The following is a 22,136-nucleotide window of genomic DNA, read 5'->3' on the forward strand; positions in this document are numbered from 1 at the left end:
CCTTTTAAACTTTAGGCATTAGATAAAACTTCATCTTTCAACTAAACTGCGTCATCACATTAAATCACGCAGTGGCATGAAGTCAACATGGCAAATCCAGCCACAAACTGCCCCTCCTCACAGGGAGGGGTCCTCCTTTTATACCCTGTAAAAAGAAACCTGTCACATGATCTCTACTGGCGGGAAAATGACATCACTCCACCATCACAAGACCATTACCTCAAGTCCAGTATAGCTTCAACCCCAGTCACGTGACAAGGGTACCACTGTCACGTCACGAGTACGTAACACAAGAAAGAGTTAGATAGAGCTCTTAAAGATAGCGGAGTCAAGGGATATGGGGAGAAGGCAGGAACAGGGTACTGATTGTGGATGATCAGCCATGATCACATTGAATGGCGGTGCTGGCTTGAGGGCCGAATGGCCTACTCCTGCACCTATTGTCTATTTATCAGAGGTGCTACCCCTCCCTGGACACCCCACACACCAGTGATACAGAATTAAAATTCAGCAGTGGTGAACTCTGCTAATCTGGCAACTCTTGGTTGGCTGATACTCTGGTTCATGATAACTCCCTCCTCTTTCTCCCCCACCCCCCCCCCCCCATCTGCCCCCCTAATCCATTTCTCCACCCATTTACAGCTCAGGGCATTGAATTTCAGAGTTCAATTCTAGCATCTTCTGTAAGCAAGTTTATACACTCCCTCCCTTGTGGGCGTGGGTTTCCTCCCACTGTCCAAAGACTTACCGGTTAGTAAGTTAACTGGTCATAGTAAATGATCCCGTGATTAGGCCCGGGTTAACTTGGGGCAGCAGGCCTTGAAGTGGCAGGCCTGTTCTGTGCAGAATCTCGGAATAAAAATAAGAAAGAAGACGGAATCCCAACATAATATACGGAGACATATTCACCTTAGACGCTTTAGGAAGTTTGGCATGAGACCCCAAATCCTAAGGACTTTCTACAGGGGCACAATTGGGAGGATCCTGACTGGCTGCATCACTGACTGGTATGGGAACTGTACTTTCCTCAATTGCAGGACTCTGCAGAGAGTGGTGCAGACAGCCCAGAACATCTGTCGATGTGAACTTCCCACTATCAGGACATTTACAGAAACAGGTGTGTAAAAAGGGCCAGAAGCATCACTGGGGACCCGTGTCACCCCAAACTGTTCCAGCTGCTTCCATCCAGGGAACAGTACCGTAGCATAAAAGCTAGAACCAACTGGCCCTGGGACAGCTTCTTCTACCAGACCATCAGAACTGATAAATTCATGCTGTATTTCTGTTATACGTATTGACTGTCCTGTTGTACATAGTACGTATTTATTATAAGTGACTATAAATCGCACATTGCACCTTTAGACGGAGACATAATATAAAGACTTTTACTCCTCGTGTATGTGGGGGATGTAAGAAATAAAGTTAATTCAGTTCAATTCATATATATATACTTTGATGTTAAATTTACTTTGAGCCTTTAAGTAGCAACGACAACAGCAATCCCTCATAGCCCCTCATACAGACAGGCCTCAAACCCCAGAACAGGCCACCTCCAGATCTTGGCCCCAGACTCTGTGTGTGACACAAAGTGGTTATGCTAAATGCAACACCACAGCTGCAGAGGTGTGTACTGGGCACCACTTCGCCAGAGAGTTAACGGCACTGGTCAGAGTGCAGAGGAGATTTACGAGGATGTCAATGGCACTGGAAAAGTGAGATGGGGTGAAAGATTAAATAGGCTGGGGTTCTCTTCTCTTGGGCAAAGGCTGCTGTGGCAATGTGTGTGAAATTATGGCGGAGCAAGGGTTAGAATAGCTAGGGAAGTTGTAATTCCTTTGGCAGAGGGGTCAAAAGCAGTGTGATATAAAGGGATAAGGTCAAGAGATCCTGCAGATGCTGGAAATCCAGAGCAACACACACAAAGGGGGAGCAGAACAAACTAGAAGGTGTTAGGTGAATCCAGGTGGGTGGGGGAGTGCTGATGAAGTAAGAAACTTAAAGTTGATAGGTGGAAAAGGTAAAGGGCTGAAGAAGAAAGAATCTGATAGGATCATTTTCCCCTTCCGTTCCAGTCCTGGTGAGGGGTCTCATCTTGGAACGTCGATTGTTTATTAATTTCCATAGCTGCTGCCTGACCTGCTGAGTTCCTCCAGTGCTTTGTGTGTGCTGATATAATGGATATCGATTTAAAACGATGGAGGAGTGGATTAGAGAGGAGATGAGGGAACACTTTGTTCACCAAGAGGACAGTGGGTCAGGAGCTCACTCACTGACAGGGTGCAGGAGATAGAAGCACTTGCTGTATTTAAATCACACCAGGACCTGGACTCAAACCATGGCCTGCAGGACTATGGGCTCAGTGCTAGGAGAAGGGTTGCGACAGGGAGCTCACTGTTAACCAGCACAGACAACATGGCTGAGTGGAAGGAGTGAAATGGTAGCACAACGCTTTACAGTACCAGTAACCTGGGGTCAATTCCTGCTGCTGCCTGTAAGGAGTTTGTACGTTCTCCCTGTGACCATGTGGTGCTCTGGTTTCCTCCCACAGTCTGAAGACAGGTGGTCAGGGTTAGGGTCAGTAAGTAGTGGGCATGCTATGTTGGCGCTGAAAGCTGGCGAAATTTGCCGGCTGCCCTCAGATTGTGGTGGTCGCTGGCACAAACACATTTCACTGTTTCGGTGTACATGTGACAAAGAAAGATCATCTTTAACCTTCTTATTTCTAAACAACACCCTGTACTAATGTTTTTCCCTTTGGTGGAAACGCTCTGATCAAGAATGCTGCCGTTGATACTTTGGGAATTCTCGTTGCCTCCGGAATATTGGATGGGAATTTCTGCCCAGATTCCTGGGCTCAGGCTTCTGTGGGACTCAAAGCAGCTAACTTCTGCCTCAGCAGTGGGAATGCAGCTGCTGAACTATGACTGACATAAGACCCCAATTAGCAAAACAAAAGTTGTGAGGTGAACTATGATTTGAGTTGTCTAATTTTATAAATATAAAAGGATGAGATTGGTGGCTCCTTTGAAACCCGAGAGGAAACAGCAACCGGAAACATTTCAAAAGAACTTCAGTTTGAGTGAGAGAGTTATCAACCCTCCACCAACAGCTTGGACAGCACATCGGATTCCAATAATCTCTCCGTAAAAACGTTTAGTGGAAGGTGAGTATAAATCTCTGTTCTCCTGATTCAACATCCCAGAATCAATTGCTTCTGGGAATGTGCAAGAACCTGGTTATCTTAGTAAGTTAGCATCTGCAAAAGTCTAACAGTATAATATATTTATGTGCACTGGAATATCTCTGTAAAGTAAAAGATAAATCTGCAGATAGAAAGGCAGATTTTCGTTTGTATATTTGGAGTATCTAACCTAGTGACATTTGACTACATTGGTTGCAATTGCTGGCACAGACTGCCTTTTTCCAACCGTTTCTTCAAAGCTTAACCACAGCGTGAGCAGCTCTGACAGAAACGGTTCACCCGTTTAACTTATTGCTAATCAGTCTTTAAGCCTCGCAGTGTTCAATAGTTATTTAGCTAAATATAGCAAGTGTTTCTACCTCCTGCACCCTGTAAGACGATAGTGGTTGGTGAGTTGCTTTGTAGCATAAGCAAATTCCCTGTGCAATAATTTTTTTAAATGTACACCACAAGACCTTTAAAATTCTGAAAATGCAAACAGAAGTTTAATATCTAGTCCAGAATTGACTTTTAGTGGTGTATTATCAGAATTTTAAAATATTATTTTAATTTTATTTAAACACAAGAAATTCTGCAGATGCTGGAAACCCAGAGCAAGACACACAAAATGCTGGAGGAACTCAGTAGGTCAGGCAGCATCTATGGAGAGGAATAAACAGCCAATGTTTCAGGCTGAGACCCTTCATCAGGACTTTATTACCATAAACTGTATTTTTCTCCCTACTTAGTTCTTACAAACCAATGTTCCACCAAAATTCAGTCAGAATTGAATATGAAATATACCATTAAATCTGTAAGTAAGACAGGAAGTGTCAGTTAAACTTTGTTGGGTAAGAATATCCTTTGGACAGATGTAAAGAGCATTTGCATTTTCTTGATGTTTCAACTGATATTGTGAAATGTGTAGAGAGGTTGCACTTGACCAGGTTTAATCATAGTTGCTCTCTGTTGCTGGTGGGTGGACACTACCATATGGGTTGGACATTTGAGTTGATTATGACTGGTTCACTGTTAAACTGTTCAATTAGGAGATTTATTAGCAACATGGAAAGAAGTACTAATCTTTTAACTGTAAAGCTGTAACTCAAAGTAAAACAAAATCTATTAACAAACTAAGCATATATTTCTCTCTCTCTATCACTCTGTCCCCCTCTCTCTTACTCTCTCTGTATGTATGTAAGTATAAAATTCAACATTCGATGTGTTTGTTCAGAGATGCTCTTTTGCAGATCATATAGTTTTAACACACGGTTACTTGGGTTACTGTAACCTTCCTGTCAGCTTAAACCAGTCTGGCCATTCACCTCTGACCTCTCTCATTCACACCCAAAGAACTGCTGCTCATTACATATTTTTTGTTTGTCACACCATTCTCTGTAAACTCTAGAGACTGTTGTGTATGAATATCCCAGGAGATCAGCAGTCTCTGAGATTCTCAAACCACCCTGTCTGGCACCAACAATCATTCCATGGTTAAAGTCCCTTAGATCACATTTCTTCCCCATTCTGATGTTTGGTCTGAACCTCTTGACCATGTCTGCATGCTTCTATGTATTGAGTTGCTGCCACATGACTGGCTGATTAGATACTTGCATTAACAGCAGGTGTACCTAATGAAGTGGCCACTGAGTGTGTATAACAAACGGATATAGATATATATAAAACAGGGTATGGTTTCTTTGTGGCCACGCTACTAAGTTAAATTTACAGAGGGCTGTTTTAATGAGTCAGAGGCAGATGTTCCAAATCCATCGAGCCCACCAGTGTGTGTCAGGGAAGGAAGGAAAGCTGTCATTTTCACTTGGTCTGGCCAACATCCAACTCTAACACACAGCAACACAGATGACACTCAGGAGAGTGCAGATGCTGCGATCTGCCTTTCTCTGCTGCAACATGGTTGACTCTTAACCGTACTCTGAAATCAAAGATCAAGGATCACCTTTATTCCCCAGTTACTTTTCCATGCATTAGGAATTTGCTGTGGTGTGTTGGTCAGGGTACTGCATGCATCGCAAACAACATTCAACCTATATAAAGAATAAAGTTAAAGGGTAAAGTACAGATATGGCATAAAATTCAAAGTCAAATTAAATTAATTATCAAAGTACACACAGGTTACAACTGATCTTTCCACACCCTTGGTTCCTGAGCCTTGCCAGATTAACGTTTTTGCCAGATAATGATTTTGCTGGATTACGAGAGGTCATGAAATAATAATAGCAAAAATGAACTGTGGAAGCTTAAAAGGGATTATTAATAGAACAAACATTAAATGTAAAATTATTAATTACTGTGCTTACAAAGAACGTTGCTTTCCTGTTGTCTTTTAAACATTTCATCCAGGCGAAGTTGTTCCATGTGTTTTGATCTCTCCCTGTGTAATTTTTCTTGCATCAAATAAAAATTCATTAGCTCTTGTTTAATCATAAAGATACATTTCTCTAACCCTTTGATTAATTCACCCAACAACTCAATTAAACTTATCAATTAGTAAATCTTTTAGTTTTATTTGTTTCATTATCATGGCTGACATCACTATTTTTTATCAGCATTTAGATCACGGTCTGTAATTTCCCTGTCCGTAAGGTGATGCACAACAGGTGCTTCCTTGCGACAGTCATCCTGTCACGAAGATTCTTTTCATTAAGACTGCTTGCTATATCTTTGAAAGCACTTCTTTTGCATACGCAAGCAAATCATGGGTAACTACTTTCTCCTTTGTACACGAAATCCTGTAAAATCACTGTCAAGCTTTTCTTCAGGCACTTTATCAAACATCAAGGCACTTATCTTAGAAGTCATAGCTAAGTTAAATGTATGTAAAATAAGCGCAAAATATTGGGACTACCCCCAACAACTGCAAAGTAAATAATTAAAAGTGTGCTTTTGTCAAAAAGAGTCTCGCCATAGATAGCGCTGTGTGCGCTGCACACAGTGGCATCTGGGGGCCACCCAGTAAACTAGATCATTCAGATTAAAAGGGGTGCCAAACCATCAATTTCTGGAAAATTGGTGGTCAGCCTGTGTATATGTCACCATATACGACCCCGGGATTCATTTTGTGCATATTTACATAAATAGCAGCACGTATTTACAATGTAAACTACATTATAAAAAATGGTTTAACTGTCTGACCCAGCACCTGGAATCTCCTGACGAAGGGTCTCGGCCCAAAACATCGACAGTACTTCTCCTTGTAGATGCTGCCTGGCCTGCTGTGTTCCATCAGCATTTTGTGTGTGTTGTTTGAATTTCCAGCATCTGCAGATTTCCTCATGTTTGCACCTGGAATCTCAGCAGGTTACATTCAGAGTTGGTGTGGAAGTGAGCAGTAGGGTCTGGAATTGTTGCAGGAACGGGCTAAAGGATTATTTTGAGAGGGAGCATCAAATTAAGGATCAACTTTCAACTTGCAATAAAACACAGCAACATTCAGCAATTCTAAACAATGATATGATTCGGCACGGTTGTGTAGTGGCTAGCACAACACTTTACAGTACAGTCGACATGAATTGAATTCCCGCCACTGCCTGTGAGGAGTTTGCATGTGTCCCCTGTGACAGCATGTGTTTCCTCCGGGTGCTCTGGTTACCTCTCACAGTCCAAAGACGTACAGGTTGGTAGGTTAATTTGACATAGTGAATTGTCCTGTGATTAGGCTAGTATTAAATTGGGGGGTTGCTGGGGAGTGTGGCTCCAGGGGCTGGAAGGGTTGACTCCACACTGTATCTCAATAAATAATTACATAAGGTTAGCAATAAATGGAATGAAATGTGCATGAATCCCAGCAACATAAACAGCATTATAAACGGTGCTTTACAGTGTTTACAGTGCAGTGCAATGACAGGGGCAGTAGATGGAGGAGGGTGGTGGAGAGGCTAATGAGAATGGTTGATCAAGTTAACTGCCTGGGGGAGGAAATGTCTAAGATTGTAAATGACCCAGCAGGCATCTCAGTTCATTGTGCGATATCCTCTGACCTTGCTAGCTGCTTCACGCCGGGAGGTGTAGAGGTGGCTTGATCCAGAAACAGAACAGCTTTCAGGTACCAGAATATGAGTCGCTGAGGGAGGAGGCAGACAGCTATATCGAGATGGAGAGTTAGTTGAGAGTGGCAAGCAGATGAATGGTTTCCTGCTGCTTCAAGATTGTGTGCTCCTGTCGACAGACAACTTCCTTCAGCTGAGCATACTCTGCTGGGTCAATTGTTGTTAACCCATCCTCTCAGGAAATGTAGAAGAGACTTGACCCTAAAGCAGATGATTTAACAGTAAATGATATTTTACTAATAAACTGCAAAACAACAAGCCATGGGGCCACAAAGCAAGAGTGAACAGATACTTAACAAAAGGTAACTGAAGGCCAGGAGCAGCTGGTTAATAAGACACTAAGACCATAAGATATAGGAGCAGAAGTAGGCCTTTCAGCCCATTGAGTCTGCTCTGCCAATCAATCATGGGCTGATCCAATTCTTCCAGTCATCCCCACTCCCCTGCCTTCTCCCCATACTATTTGATGCCCTGGCTAATCAAGAACCTATCTATCTCTGTCTTAAATGCACCCCATGACTTGACCTCCACAACCACTCATGGCAACAAATTCCACAGATTTTCCCATGCTCTGACTAAAGTAATTACTCTGCACTTCTGTTCTAAATCGACGTCCTTCAATCCCAAAGTTGTGCCTTCTTGTCCTAGAATCCCCTACCATGGGAAATAACTTTGCCATGTCTAAGCTGTTGAGGCATTTTAACATTCAGAGTGATTCTATGAGGTCCCCCCTCATTCTCCTGAACTCCAGGGAATAAAGCCCAAGAGTTGGCAGATGTTCCTCATACAGTAACCCTTTGATTCCTGGAATCATTCTCGTGAATCTTCTCTGAACCCTCTTCAACGTCGGTATATCCTTTCTAGAATAAGGAGCCCAAAACTACACACAGTAGTCCAAGTGTGGTCTCACGAGTGCCTTATAGAGCCTGGTTGAGGCTGGCTGGTCCAATGAGTGAACAGGGACTGTGGATGAGAGCTGGGTTTAAATAGGCTGCAGGTCATGGATTGGAAATGAGTGGCAGGAGACTGGGAGGTGCCTGCCTGTGCAGGCCTGACACATTCCATTATGTGGGGAGACTGGCAGGTCTGATGTTTGTGAGGCTGCTCCATCACCCTACACATTGCAGGCAGCTGTTTATCAATGTGAGAACCCACCCACCCTGCCCTACCAGCTCCTGACTGATGTTAAATGTGTCTATCATTTTAAAAGAGAGTTAGATAGATTTGACAGCTTTACTGGGGGTTTCCTGCCCCTTTTTCCCCAGCACGCTATCACTGCTTTTCTTTTAGCATTTCAGATGAAACTCTGATGGAATCAAGGCCCTGATTTCCTTTTCCCATCTCTAATCAAATCACCATCAGCGACACCTTTTCTTTTGCTAGAAGATGCTTTTGAGGTGAAAGGCTTTGGGTTATTATTGTGAGTTTTGTGGCTGCTGATGTGGTGATAACTGATTGCAGTCAGAGACAGAAAGTAAGTAACAGCAGAATGGACACATTAGTACTGGAATGGGGTCACACAGTCTGAGCTAAAATTATAAACTTGCAGGAAAAACAAAATGAGATTTGGGTAATTACAGACTTGCAAATTTGTTATGCTTGCATTCTTTAAAGAGATGAGTTTTATTTGTCACATGTACGTCAGAACATTGAAACATATAGTGAAATGTGTCATTTGTGTCAACAACCAACACAGTCCGAGACTGGGGCAGCCTGCAAGTGCTCCCACATTTCCAGAACCATCATATCATGCCCATTACATACTAATCAAAGACATACCTAACCTGTACCTCTTTGGAATCTGGGAGGAAACCAGAGCACATGGAGGAAACCATACCATCCTGGGAGAACACACAGGTTTTTATAGACAGTGGCAGGAATCGAACCCCGGTTGCTGGTGCTATGATAGCATTACACCAGCCGCTAGGCTGCTTTGCCACCAGACAATGGTCCTGCCGTGATGTTTTTTTCAGACACAGCGTGCAAATGCATTGGCAAATGGCAGTTTCCTCTGAGTCACAAAGTTGTAGTTTCCAGTCCCACCTGAGGCATGGGTGGCAGATATACCAAAACTGAGCAGAGAAAGCTCAAATGTCAAAGTTCAAAGTATGTTTATTATCAAAACATATAAGTGTCGCCATATGCAACCCTGAGATTCATTTTCTTGTGGGCATTAACAGGAAATATAACAAACATAATAGAATCACAATGGAAAGACCGCACCCAACATGATGGACAAACAACCAATTTGCTAAAGACAACAAACTGTGCAAATACAGAAAAATGAAAAAGAAATAATATTAATTATAATAATAAATTAGCAATAGATATTGAGAATATGAGATGAAAAGTCCGTAAGTTGTGGGAGCAGCTCAGTGAAGAGGTGAGTGAAGCTGAGAGAAATTATCCCTCTGGTTCAAGAGCCTGATGGTTGAAGAGTAATAACTGCTTCTCAACCTGGTGGTGTGGGTGTGTGTAGCTCAGCAACAAGCTTTCTGCAGGAACCTAACGCTGTGGCTGCCTGATCTCCAGACAGTATTGTGAAGAAATGCTCAATGAGCATCCTGGAGTGTGTCTCCAGCTGCAGTGTGTGAGCACCTTCATCAGAAGGACGTCGGTGATTCACAAAGGTAGAACCAAAGGCGTTACCGATGGGTGCTGAGCTTGCCTGCCGCACCTAGAACACCGAAATGAATACAAACCAGGGTAGATAATCATTTCCATATTGGTTCCTGTGGGGGCTCTCTGTGTGGGAGCAATTGGTAAACTGGTTTACCAACAAACACTTTCATCATTGGTGTTTAAATTTATAGTGAACAGACCTGTACCAGGCCAGGCACTTTGACTCATGCATTTGCCTTCTGACCTTCAGTTACAGCATTTTACGTTCACCTTAACGTTGGTCAGCAAAGCTGATGACTTTCATTAAATCTTTAATGTAAACTTGTCCACAGCACACTGATCTGTTCCAAGAGTCAAATGAATTCCTTTTTAAATATAAACTCAAACTTGTAGAATAGCCTTTAATTATTGGAGCCAATAAAGACATGTTATCTTGGCACCAGAGGTATGGAGACACTTCTGTGCACCGCAGTTCCCAAGGAGACATTGGATTGCACATAATTAGGCACTCGGTAAGGACCAAGAAAAATAAGTTAGGTTTAAGTGGAGCGACCATTGTGGGAGTGGGCCAGTGTTAGAGTGCGGAGTTGAGGCTTTGGTGAGGAGAGCTGTAGCCCGTAGGTATTCTTTCTCTCTTAATGCACATTTAGAGCAGTTGGTTATACCAGAGAGGATAGTGGAATGATCATCTCATGGGATGTGTCAAGTACTCCAATGTCCCTGAGGAGAGAGCATCCAGTTGCAGCTTCTAACACTGCGTTAAGGAGTTGGAGATGGAACTGAATGAATTCCAGATCATTCCAGAGGCTGAGGGGGTGATAGAGAGGATATACTGGGAGGCAGTTACACCCAAGATGCAGGCCACAGGAAACTGGGTGAGGGTCAGGAAGTAGAAAGGGGTTAAGGAGCCAGTGCAGAATACCCCTGTGGCCACCCCTCTCAACAACAGGTATATCACTTTGGATACTGTTGGGGAGGGAGCATGACCTAACAGAGGAAAGTCTCAATAGTTGGGTCTCTGGCACTGAATCTGACTCTGTGACTCAGAAGGGAAGTGGGAGAAGAGGTGAGCTGTGGTGATAGGGGAAAAGAAAGGAGGCTCTGTGGGTGAGAATGAGATTCCCAGAGATTTGTTTCCCTCTCTCCCCCGAGATATCAGGATATCTCAGATCGAGCCCTCAGCATTCTCAAGTGGGAGAGTGATGAGACAGAGGTTGTTGTCCACTTTGGTACTAATGACATTGGCAGGACAAGTGATGAGGTCCTGCAAAGTGAGTTCAGGGAGTTAGATGCTAAATTAAAGGACAGCCAGCACCTCCAGGGTTGTGATCTCAGGATTGCTACCCGTGCCACATGCTAGTGATGCACCATCAATAACTCACTCTGAGATGTAAGGCGAGATATCGGCTTTTATTGACTGGAAGAAGGAACAAGCAGTGAGTGACCACCATACTACGTCCTGGAGACTGAGAGGCCGGGTTCAGGCCTTGATCGCCTTTATACAGGGGTCTATGGGAGGAGCCATAGGAGCAGTCAGCAGGAGGAGTGTCCAGACAGGTATATGTAGTTCACCACAGCTTGTGAGGCCAGAAATAAGAAGATTATACAGTTTAATATGTGGTTAAGGAGTTGATGCAAAAGGAAGGGCTTCAGATGTTTGGATCATTGGGCTCTCTTCCAGAAGGGACAATTTACATCTGAACTGGAGAGGGACTAATAACCTAGCAGGATATTAGATCTGCACGGGGTCAGGGGACAGGGGGGATTAAACTAGAGTTGCTGGGGGATGGGAACCAGAGCACTGGAACAGATAGTGGAGAGGTCGTTAAGCCCACCAACAAAGTCAAAAGGTTGAGCATTGTGGGACTAATGTTTTGAGCTGTGTATATTTCAAAGCAAGGAGTATTGTAGAAAAGGTGGATATTTAAGGCAATGGATCAGCATGTAGAATTATGACATTGCATCCATTAGTGAAACTTGGTAGCAGGAGAGACAGGCCTGGCAGCTCAGTGTTCCGGGGTTCTGTTGTTTTGGATATGATAGAGTGGGAGGGATTGGATTGAAGATGATAATCTGTGTTGAGTTAGCCTCCACTTGGTGCATTTTCCTGCTGAACTTGCTCTTTTGAATTGTTTTCTGAGAAAATTGACATTCTTTGTTTTGCAACCAACTGCTTCCTGGCACAGGCTGGTTAAGGTAGACAATTAGAGCTTTTGTAAACCAACAAACAATGCGAAGACTTGTATTAACCATTTCTATTCTGTGGGTGTGAGTGAACCTGCAATCAGCACTAAAACAAGAGAAAATCTGCAGATGCTGGAAATCTGAAATACATTTTGTGTGTGTTACGCCGATCAGCTCTACATGCTTGATGTAATCTGTCCAATCGGGTGGTTCTGAGTAATCTTATTTGTACCAACATTCAGAATACTACAGTCAAAATGTATAACCATAGCGATGGTCTCCTTCTCGGGGAGTCTAATACCTTTGGCATTACAGCCGTGAGCAGTTACTCTCCACATTGTCCAGATATCACGGCAGCCAGGCGGATCGCACGATATTATTACAGCTCAGGGCGTCGGAAAGCTGCCAACACGGCAAGCCCACAATGTTCGGCACATCAACATAACAACAACAAATGAGCCCCTTTTCCACCCTCCCACCCACCCACAAACACAAACACAGTCCTCCATCCCAGGGCAGACCCCCTCTGGGATTAAAAAGAAGCTGGTTTCGGTTTTATTTAAATGCCTCATACAATCGACATGACCATGTAAGCTGAGTGGTGTAGATAGACAGATACTTCATTGATCCCAAAGGAAATTACAGTGTCACAGTAGCCTTACAAGTGCACAGATATAAATATTAGAAGAGAAATAGAAAGAATAAAAAATAAGTTACCATAAAGCATCTAACAGGAGTGGGGGGGGGGGGGGTCATCACTTCCCTGGCTATGGGTTGACTCATTATAGAGGGTAAGAAATACCTCATATAGCGTCTTTGGAGCAGTGCAGTTGTCTTAGTCTGTTACTAAAAGTGCTCCTCTGTTCAGCCAAGGTGGCATGCAGGGAGTGAGAAACACTGTCCGGAATTGCCAGGATTTCCCTGAGGGTCCTTTGATCTACCACAGCCTCCAGTGTGTCCAGTTTGACTCCTATAACAGAACAAGCCTTTCTAATCAGTTTATTCAGCCTGTTGCCATCACCCGTTTTGATGTCGTTGCCCCAGCTCACCACCACATAGAGGATTGTACTAGCAACAACAGACTGGTAGAATGTGTGAAGGAGAGGCCTGCATACTCCAAGGGACTTTGGTCTCCTCAGGAAGTAGAGGCCCTTCCTGTACACAGCCTCTGTGCTGGTGCTCCGCCCAAGTCTGTCATCCAGGTGCACCCCAGGTACTTGTAGGTCCTCACCATGTCCACATAGTAACAGTAATAGTAACAGAGAGCAGTGCAGGGTTAGACTTCCTAAAGTCCATCACCATCTCCTTTGTCTGACTGATGTTGAGATACAGATGCTTCAGCTTGCACCATGTGACAGAGTCCTCCACCAGGGCCCTGTATTCATCCTCCTTTATCGACCTGTACTATAGAGTTATCAGAGTATGTCTGCAGATGACGTGGCTCAATGTTGTATTTAAAGTATGAGGAATACAGGGTAAACAGGAAAGGAGCCACCACAGTCCCCTGTGGGGTGCCAGTACACAGCCATGTCTGACACAGTTCCCTGTGGGGCACCAGTACACAACCATGTCTGACACAGTCCCCTGTGGGGTGCCAGTACACAGCCATGTCTGACACAGTTCCCTGTGGGGCACCAGTACACAACCATGTCTGACACAGTCCCCTGTGGGGTGCCAGTACACAACCATGTCTGACACAGTCCCTGTGGGGCGCCAGTACACAACCGTGTCTGACACATTCCCCTGTGGGGTGCCAGTACACAACCATGTCTGACACAGTCCCTGTGGGGCGCCAGTACACAACCGTGTCTGACACATTCCCCTGTGGGGTGCCAGTACACAACCGTGTCTGACACAGTCCTTTGTGGGGCGCCAGTACACAACCATGTCTGACACAGTCCCTGTGGGGCGCCAGTACACAACCGTGTCTGACACATTCCCCTGTGGGGTGCCAGTACACAACCGTGTCTGACACAGTCCCTGTGGGGCACCAGTACACAACCATGTGTGACACAGCCCCCTGTGGGGCGCCAGTACACAACCGTGTCAGAAACATTCCCCTGTGGGGCGCCAGTACACAACCGTGTCTGACACAGTCCCTGTGGGGCACCAGTACACAACCATGTCTGACACATTCCCCTGTGGGGTGCCAGTACACAACCGTGTCTGACACATTCCCCTGTGGGGTGCCAGTACACAACCGTGTCTGACACAGTCCCCTGTGGGGCACCAGTACACAACCATGTCTGACGTAGCCCCCTGTGGGGCGCCAGTACACAACCGTGTCTGACACAGTCCCTGTGGAGCACCAGTACACGGCCATATCTGACACAGTCCCCTGTGGGGCACCAGTACACAACCGTGTCTGACACAGTCCCCTGTGGGGCACCAGTACACAGCTGTGTCTGACACAGTCCCTGTGGGGCACCAGTACACAACCGTGTATGACACAGCCCCTGTGGGGCACCAGTACACAGCCATGTCTGACACAGACCCCTGTGGGGCGCCAGTACACAGCCATGTCTGACACAGTTCCCTGTGGGGCACCAGTACACAACCGTGTCTGACACATTCCCCTGTGGGGTGCCAGTACACAACCGTGTCTGACACAGTCCCTGTGGGGCACCAGTACACAACCATGTGTGACACAGCCCCCTGTGGGGCGCCAGTACACAACCGTGTCAGAAACATTCCCCTGTGGGGCGCCAGTACACAACCGTGTCTGACACAGTCCCCTGTGGGGTGCCAGTACACAACCGTGTCTGACACAGTCCCCTGTGGGGTGCCAGTACACAACCGTGTCTAACACAGTCCCCTGTGGGGCACCGGTACACAACCATGTCTGACGTAGCCCCCTGTGGGGCACCAGTACACAACCATGTCTGACACAGTCCCTGTGGGGCACAAGTACACAACCATGTCTGACGTAGCCCCCTGTGGGGTGCCAGTACACAACCGTGTCAGAAACATTCCCCTGTGGGGTGCCAGTACACAACCGTGTCTGACACAGTTCCCTGTGGGGCACCAGTACACAACCATGTATGACACAGTCCCTGTGGGGCACCAGTACATGGCCATATCTGACACAGTCCCCTGTGGGGCACCAGTACACAACCGTGTCTGACACAGTCCCTGTGGGGCACCAGTACACAACCGTGTATGACACAGCCCCTGTGGGGCACCAGTACACAGCCATGTCTGACACAGCCCCCTGTGGGGCGCCAGTACACAGCCATGTCTGACACAGTTCCCTGTGGGGCACCAGTACACAACCATGTCTGACACAGTCCCCTGTGGGGCACCAGTACACAGCCATGTCTGACACAGTCCCTGTGGGGCACCAGTACACAACCGTGTCTGACACAGTCCCTGTGGGGCGCCAGTACACAACCATGTCTGACACACAGCTCTGAAGCGGCACACACTGTGGTCTGCCTGTCAGGCAGTCCATTCTCCAGGATACAATGCAAGTGCCAACCTGCATTGAGAAGAGCTTTTCTTCCAGTAATGAGGACAGTATGGTATTGAGGGCACTTGAGAAATCAAAAATAGGATCCTCACAGTGCAGCCCTGCTTATCCAAATGGGAGTAGGCTCTATTCAGCAGGTAATTGACAGTATCATCGACTCCAAAGTGCTGCTGGAAGTGATCTCTCTGTTCATCCTTGTTCATTAGTGTCCTACCATTTACAGTACATGGCCTTTCTCTATTTCACTCCAAAAAGCAACACTTCTCAGTTACCAGGGTTAAATTCCATCTGTCGACACCTGATCCATATCTTGCTACCCACAACACCTCTAATTTACGTGTTGTCCACACACTTACTAATTACACCTTGTACATTTTAGTCACAAGAGTTGCTGCAGATGCTGGAAATCCAAACCAACAATAACCCTGCCCTTCCCCCTTCATCAATCCCTCACTCTGGCCTCTTACCTCTCCCCCTCACCTGCCTATCACCTCCCTCCGATGCCCGTCCTGCTTCCCTTTCTCCCATGATTCACTCTCCTCTCCTATCAGATTCCTTCTTCTTCAGCCCTTTGCCTTTTCCACCTATCACCTCCCACCTTCTCACTTCATCCTCTCTCCCACCCCCCTGGCTTCACCTTTCACCTTCTAGCTTGTCATCCTTCCCCTCCCCCACCTTCTTATTCTGGCATCTTCCCCCTTCCTTTCCAGTCCTGATGAGGGGTCTCTGCCCAAAACTTCAACTATTTATTCATTTCTAGAGATGCTGCCTGACTTGCTGAGTTCCTCCAGCATTTTGAGTTTGATGCAGGACCTTGTCAAAAGTCTTACTGAAGTTCATGTAGACAACATTTACTGCTCTGCCTTCTTAGTTACCTTTTAAAAAAACTCAGTCGAGTTAGTGAAACTCCCACAAAAAGCCACAATGATTATCCGCATCCAGCCTCTGCCTCTGCAAATGAGCACCGAATCCATCCCTTAGAATGCTCTCCGTTCGTACTGTATCCCGACCGCTGATGTAAGGTTCACCGGCCGGTAGTCACCCGGCCTATCCCTGCTGCCTTTTTTTAAATAAAGGAATGATGTTACCGATTCTCCAGCCTTCTGCTGTTCACAGATAGAAAATACAACATCGAACAGTACAGGCCCTTCGGCCCATAATGTTGTGCTGACCTTTTAACCCACTCCAAGATTAATCTAACCCTCCCCTCCTACATTTTTCTGTCATCCATGTGCCTATCTAAGAGTTTTCTAAATCTCCCTAGTATATCCGCTTTTATCCCCACACCAGGGAGGGTGTTCCACACTCTCATAACTCTGTGTAAAAAACCTATCTTTGACAGTCCCCTATACAGTTTTCCCATTCTTCCAATCACTTTACAATTATGACCCCTGGTATTAGCCATTTCCACCTTGGGGGGAAAAAACCCTCTGTCTGTGTGCTCTTTATCAATGCCTTTTATCACCTTGTCACCTCTCATCCTCCTTCACTCCACCTATCATCATAAGACCTGCTCTGAAATCCAGGCAGCAACCTGGTAAATCTCCTCTGCACCCACAGAATCAGATTCGCGTTTATTGAACCTGAAATATGTTAGGTAATCTGTTATTTTGTGGCAGCCTTGCAGTGTATAAAAATTATTATTAGTTTAAAATAAATATATACAGTAAATATATATACATACATACATAGATGGTAGATGCATAGATAGATAGGGTCAAAGAAGAATAGTGACATAGTGTTCATAGGTTCATTGACTGTTTACAAATATGATGGCAGAGGGGAAGGAGCTGTTCCTGAATGATTGAGTGTGGGTCTTCAGGCTCCTGTACCTCCTCCTTGGTGGTGATAATAGCAAGAGGTATCAGAGGAGGGCAAGTGACTGCTCTTCACAGTTACACCATTGCCTTTACGGGTGCTCGGGAGTAACAGGAGGCTGTTAAAAATGCTGAAGTTCCACGAGGCTTTCTTTTAATTCTCCGATTTTCTCTTTATATCCTCTGCTGATGGTGACTGTAGCTCACAGACCTCTCACTATCTGCCGAGGCTGAAGCTGAATTGGAAGAGATTGGCAGAATTGAGGTTTGGCTTCAGTTCCCTGATCTGAGTAGTAGCAGTATGTCTGGACAGCCTAAGGAAAGGGAACTGCCCAAGGTTTGAGGTGGGCTTCCAATCTGCCATCTCCTTTTCTGTATTTCTGTCCAACACCTGTCTCTCCCTTGTTGAGCAACCTAAAGCGCATCCAATGGGATGGTAATGAAAAGGCTAGCTTAACAATTGGTAGCGCCAGTGCTGGGAGTTTAATTCCCACCGCTGTCTGTAAGGAGTTTGTACGTTCTCCCCATGACCATGTGGGTTTCCTCCTGGTGCTTTCATTTCCTCCCACATTCCAAAGACATACAGGTTGGGGTTAGTGAGTTGTGGCATACTGAGTTGACGCTGGAAACTTGGCGACGCTTGTGGGCTGCTTCCAGCACGTCCTCGGGACAGTGTCGGTCATTAACACAAATGGCACACTTTACTGTCTGTTTCAGTGTTTCCATGTACAAGTGTCAATAAAATTAATCTCTTTAAAGTATGTGAGTGTAATGAATTCTGAAGTCTGTAATTCCCTGGATCTCATTTTGTTTTTCCTGTATCCTTTAAGTTTAAAATAAAAGCTTGGGATTTTTAAACAAACTTCCAACGTAAACTATGCTTGAATTTTGCCTTTCAATAATCTTTGCAAGTAATTCAGCCAAAAATTTCTAGACGCCTAAGAACAATATTCCTTCACTATCAAAGGCCCCTAAACCAGCGTGGATAAATTCACTCACCTCAACATTAATTGATTCCACAACCTACAGACTCACTTTCAAAAGCTCTATAACTCATTTTCTCATTATTTTTTAGTTGCACAATTTCAAGTTCAAGTTCAAACTTGTTGTCATCTGACTGTGTATATATACAACCAAACAAAACCTGAGGGAAGAGATTTTTATCCAGTCAGGCAGTCCTAGTCCTGATGCTCCAGTACCTCCATCCTGACGGTAGTGGGTCAAAGAGATTGTGGAATGGGTGGTTCAGACACTAAACAATACTTCAAGCCTTTGTCTTCAACTGCAATGCAACTTGTCTTTTTTTTCCACAATGGTTGTTTGTCAGTCTTTGTTTTATTTCATAAATTCTATTGTAATTCATTATTTTCCTGTAAATGCCTGAAAGAAAATGAATCCCAAAGTAGTGCACGGTGACATACTTATTTTGACAATAAATTTTACTTTGACTTTGAACGAGCACAAACAGCTTAGAAGAGTTGAGTTGATGAATCAAATCTCATTTCTTCACCCTCAGCAAAAGTACAGCCTGACCTCAATTCAATGGAGAGGACAAGCCCGGACTGCGAAAGGTTAAGCAACAAAGTTTTAAATAATATCCCCAAAACTGAAAACATTTAAATGTGTTATTGTGAAATAGATTTACAGGGCCTCCCCGGGTTACGAAAGGCTTGACTTGCCCAACTATATGCAGATCTTCCCAAGCATTTTTTTTACACAAATGATAATGATAATATATCATTTAATAGTGTCCATTATTGATTGATGCAGCATATCAATTATGGGTTAATCACTGAAATTGAAGAATTATTGCAAACGTGTGTAGAAGTGATATGAAATGTGAGTTACGGAGAGTGAATGTTTAACTACGGATAGCTAACAGATAGTTTCAGGAACAGAACCGGAGACTGCGGCACGGTACTGCCTGTGTTTCATTTTAAGTTGTTACTTTAGATGGTGAAATGTTCAAATTGTTGCATTAAAATATTGGTGTATGAATGTTTTTCAGTGAATATTTTGAATGAATCATTAGGAGATTCTGATGTGATGTGAGTGTGAGTATGTTATAGTGTGAGTGTGTGTTTGTGTGTATGTGAGTGTGTGAAGAGTGTGCGTATGTGTGTGAGTGAGTGTGAAGAGTGAGAGTGTATGTGCGTGAACATGTGTGTGTGTGAGTGCGTGTATGTGTATTCATCTCCAACATTCTGGTACAAAACTGCGTTATTTGATATTGATAAGCTGCACAGATGATACTTTAGATATCTTTTGGTATGACAGTTTTGTTTTGACCTCATTTCTTATGCAACTCTCATCAAACACTTCCTGTGATAGACGAAGATCCTAACACGGTTGCGATTGAAGTGTTTTGATTCGCTTTGTTCCTTTCGAGAGCCATTTTCTTTGCTTCCCGGAACAAGCCTTGCTTTGCTCGACAGACCAGAATCATAACTTATCAAGGCAAGCTGTTCTTTCCACCCACAGACCCTCGCCTCCCGACAGTTATGGCCTGTTTCCTCGGTGAACTCTGTAATTGGAAATTGGTATATTATTGCCACATGTCCTGAGGTATGGTGAAACATCTGTATTTTGCGTCCCGTCTCTACAGAGCATTTCACTATAACAGCGAATTGAGGTAGAACAAGGTTAAACAGTAACTAAATCAAGTGTTACAGTTACAGGGAGAGTGCAGTGCAGGTAGATCGTGAGGTCAAGAATAGATCTTACAGTACGAGGGGACTACAGTCTTATAGCAGCAGAGTTGAAGCTGTCCTTAAGCCTCAAGAACATTGAGGATCCAGAGTAATAACTATTTTGTTCTTCTTTACACTTATGTACTGGAAATGGGATTAAACTATCTTGAATCTTGCTGTATGTGCCTTCAAGCGTTTCTATCTTCTGCCCAAAAGGAGACGGAAGAAGAGAGAATGCCCGGGGTGGGTGGGGTCTGTGATGATGCTGGCTGTTTTACTGAGGCGTTGGGAAGTGTAGACAGAGTCCACAGAGGGGAAGCTGTTGATTCCTATACACAACTCTCTGTAGTTCCTTACAGTCACAGACAGAGCAGTTGCCATACTGGGCAACACCCACAAAATGCTGGCGGAACTCGGCAGGCTAGTCAGCATCTGTGGAAAAAAGTACAGTTGACATTTTGGGCCAAAATCCTTTGGCAAGAAGAATCAGGATGCTTTCCATGGTGCATTGATAAAAATAGGAAAGGGACAGAGGGAACATGCCAGGTTTCTTTAGCCTCCTGAAGAATGTACAAAAGAAGACAAAGTGTGCAAATAAAAAAAAACACGAACAAAACAAATAAATAGATAATGCTGAGAAGATGAGTTGTAGAGTGAGACAGTAGACTGTGGAATGAGTTCATTCTTGAGGAGAGTGAAGTTATCCTCTCTGGTTCGAGAGCTTGATGGTTCAGGGGTAATAACAGTTCCTGAACCTGGTGGTGTGAATCCTGAGGCTGCTGTACCTTCCTCCTGATGGCAACAGTGAAAAGCGAGCATGACCTGGATTGTGGGGGCCTTCGATGATGGACGCTGCTATCCTACAACAGCGCTCCTTGTAAGATGAGGCATCTTAGTGAGCACTGAAGTTCCTAAACAAATCGTACAGATCCTGGGACTGAACAAAATAATCAAGATACTTAAATCTGAAGAGACCTGCCAATTTGGTTTTTTAAGCATAAGAGATTCTGTGGATACTGGAAATCCAAAGCAGCAAGAATAAAACACTGGAGGTACTCAGCAGGTCAGGCAGCACCTCTGGAAATGAATAAGCAATCAACGATTCAAACCGGGATTCTTCATCAAGCACTGGAAAGGAAGGAGGAAGGTGGCAGAATAATGAAGTGGGGGGAGGGGGAAGGAGGACAAACTGGAAGGTGGGTGGAGGAGGGAGGATGAAATAAGGAGCTTGAAAAGGTAAAGGGCTGGAAAAGCTGATAGGAGAGTGGGCCATGAGAGAAAGGGAAGTAATAGACAGGTAAGGAGAAGAGGTAGGAGGCCAGAGTGGGGAGATGAAGGAGAGGAAAGGGGGAGGGGGAATTTACTGGAAGTTGGAGAAATTATGTTCATGTCTTCAGGTTAGATGGAATATGCGATTTTTTTAAACATTTGTTTTGGAAAGATATTATCTATTTGAATACCTTGAATTCCACTTCATATATATGTAGCGTATCAACTGAAATGAAATCTTTGAGAAGCTTAATGGAGAATCTGCTAACAACAGGTTATTGTGGTTCTGAATGCTGGTTTCCTGTTTACCAGCCAGCAAGATCAGTATAAGTGATAAATTTTACACTTGCCAGGCCCTCAACCTGTGCAGATAATCATCAAAAGTACAGCTCTTGCTAATAAAGAGGCACAAATAAGGAGAATATTGGAACTTTTTCCATTTTCTTTCAGTTTTGTTATTATCATCAAAGAGGAGGTACAGGAGTCTAAAGACACATTCAGCATTTTTTAGAAACAGCTTCTTTACTCTGCCATCAGATTTCTGACCAGTTATGAACATTATCTCACTATTTTGCTCCCTTTTTGCATGATTTATTTCTATACATCTCTTATTGGATCATATAATCATGTACTGCACTCTGCTGCTGCCACGTATGTCAGTGCTAGTAAACCGTTTGTGGACGTAACGCAGTGTTGAAACCAGCAGTAAATCAGAACTTTCCACTAAGTTCCCTAGAGGCTTTCAACATGAGGTTTGCAGCTTTCAAAGTTCAAAGTAAATTTACTATCAGAATACATATATATCACCGTACACAATCACAGGATTTATTCTTG

At 44.4% G+C, this 22,136-nt stretch overlaps 1 protein-coding gene across 8 annotated transcripts in view; it reads left to right on the top strand.

Annotated features, from left to right (window-relative positions):
- The window catches only part of LOC132407461 (probable G-protein coupled receptor 82), a 116,625-nt gene that overhangs the window by 37,141 nt on the left and 57,348 nt on the right, over nt 1-22,136 (top strand). The window contains exon 2 of one of the 8 annotated variants that reach the window (XM_059993997.1): nt 2,778-3,163. The exons of 5 other annotated variants lie outside the window; for them this stretch is intronic. The gene's annotated coding sequence lies outside the window, so the exon portion shown is untranslated. Of the gene's footprint in view, nt 1-2,777; nt 3,164-18,857; nt 18,915-19,888; nt 19,909-22,136 lie in introns of those variants that run through there. 2 more of the 8 variants (XM_059993999.1, XM_059994001.1) reach the window with 2 other exon arrangements.

The sequence above is a fragment of the Hypanus sabinus genome, chromosome 18 (genome assembly GCF_030144855.1).
Source record: "Hypanus sabinus isolate sHypSab1 chromosome 18, sHypSab1.hap1, whole genome shotgun sequence".
NCBI classification, from domain to species: Eukaryota; Metazoa; Chordata; class Chondrichthyes; order Myliobatiformes; family Dasyatidae; genus Hypanus; species Hypanus sabinus.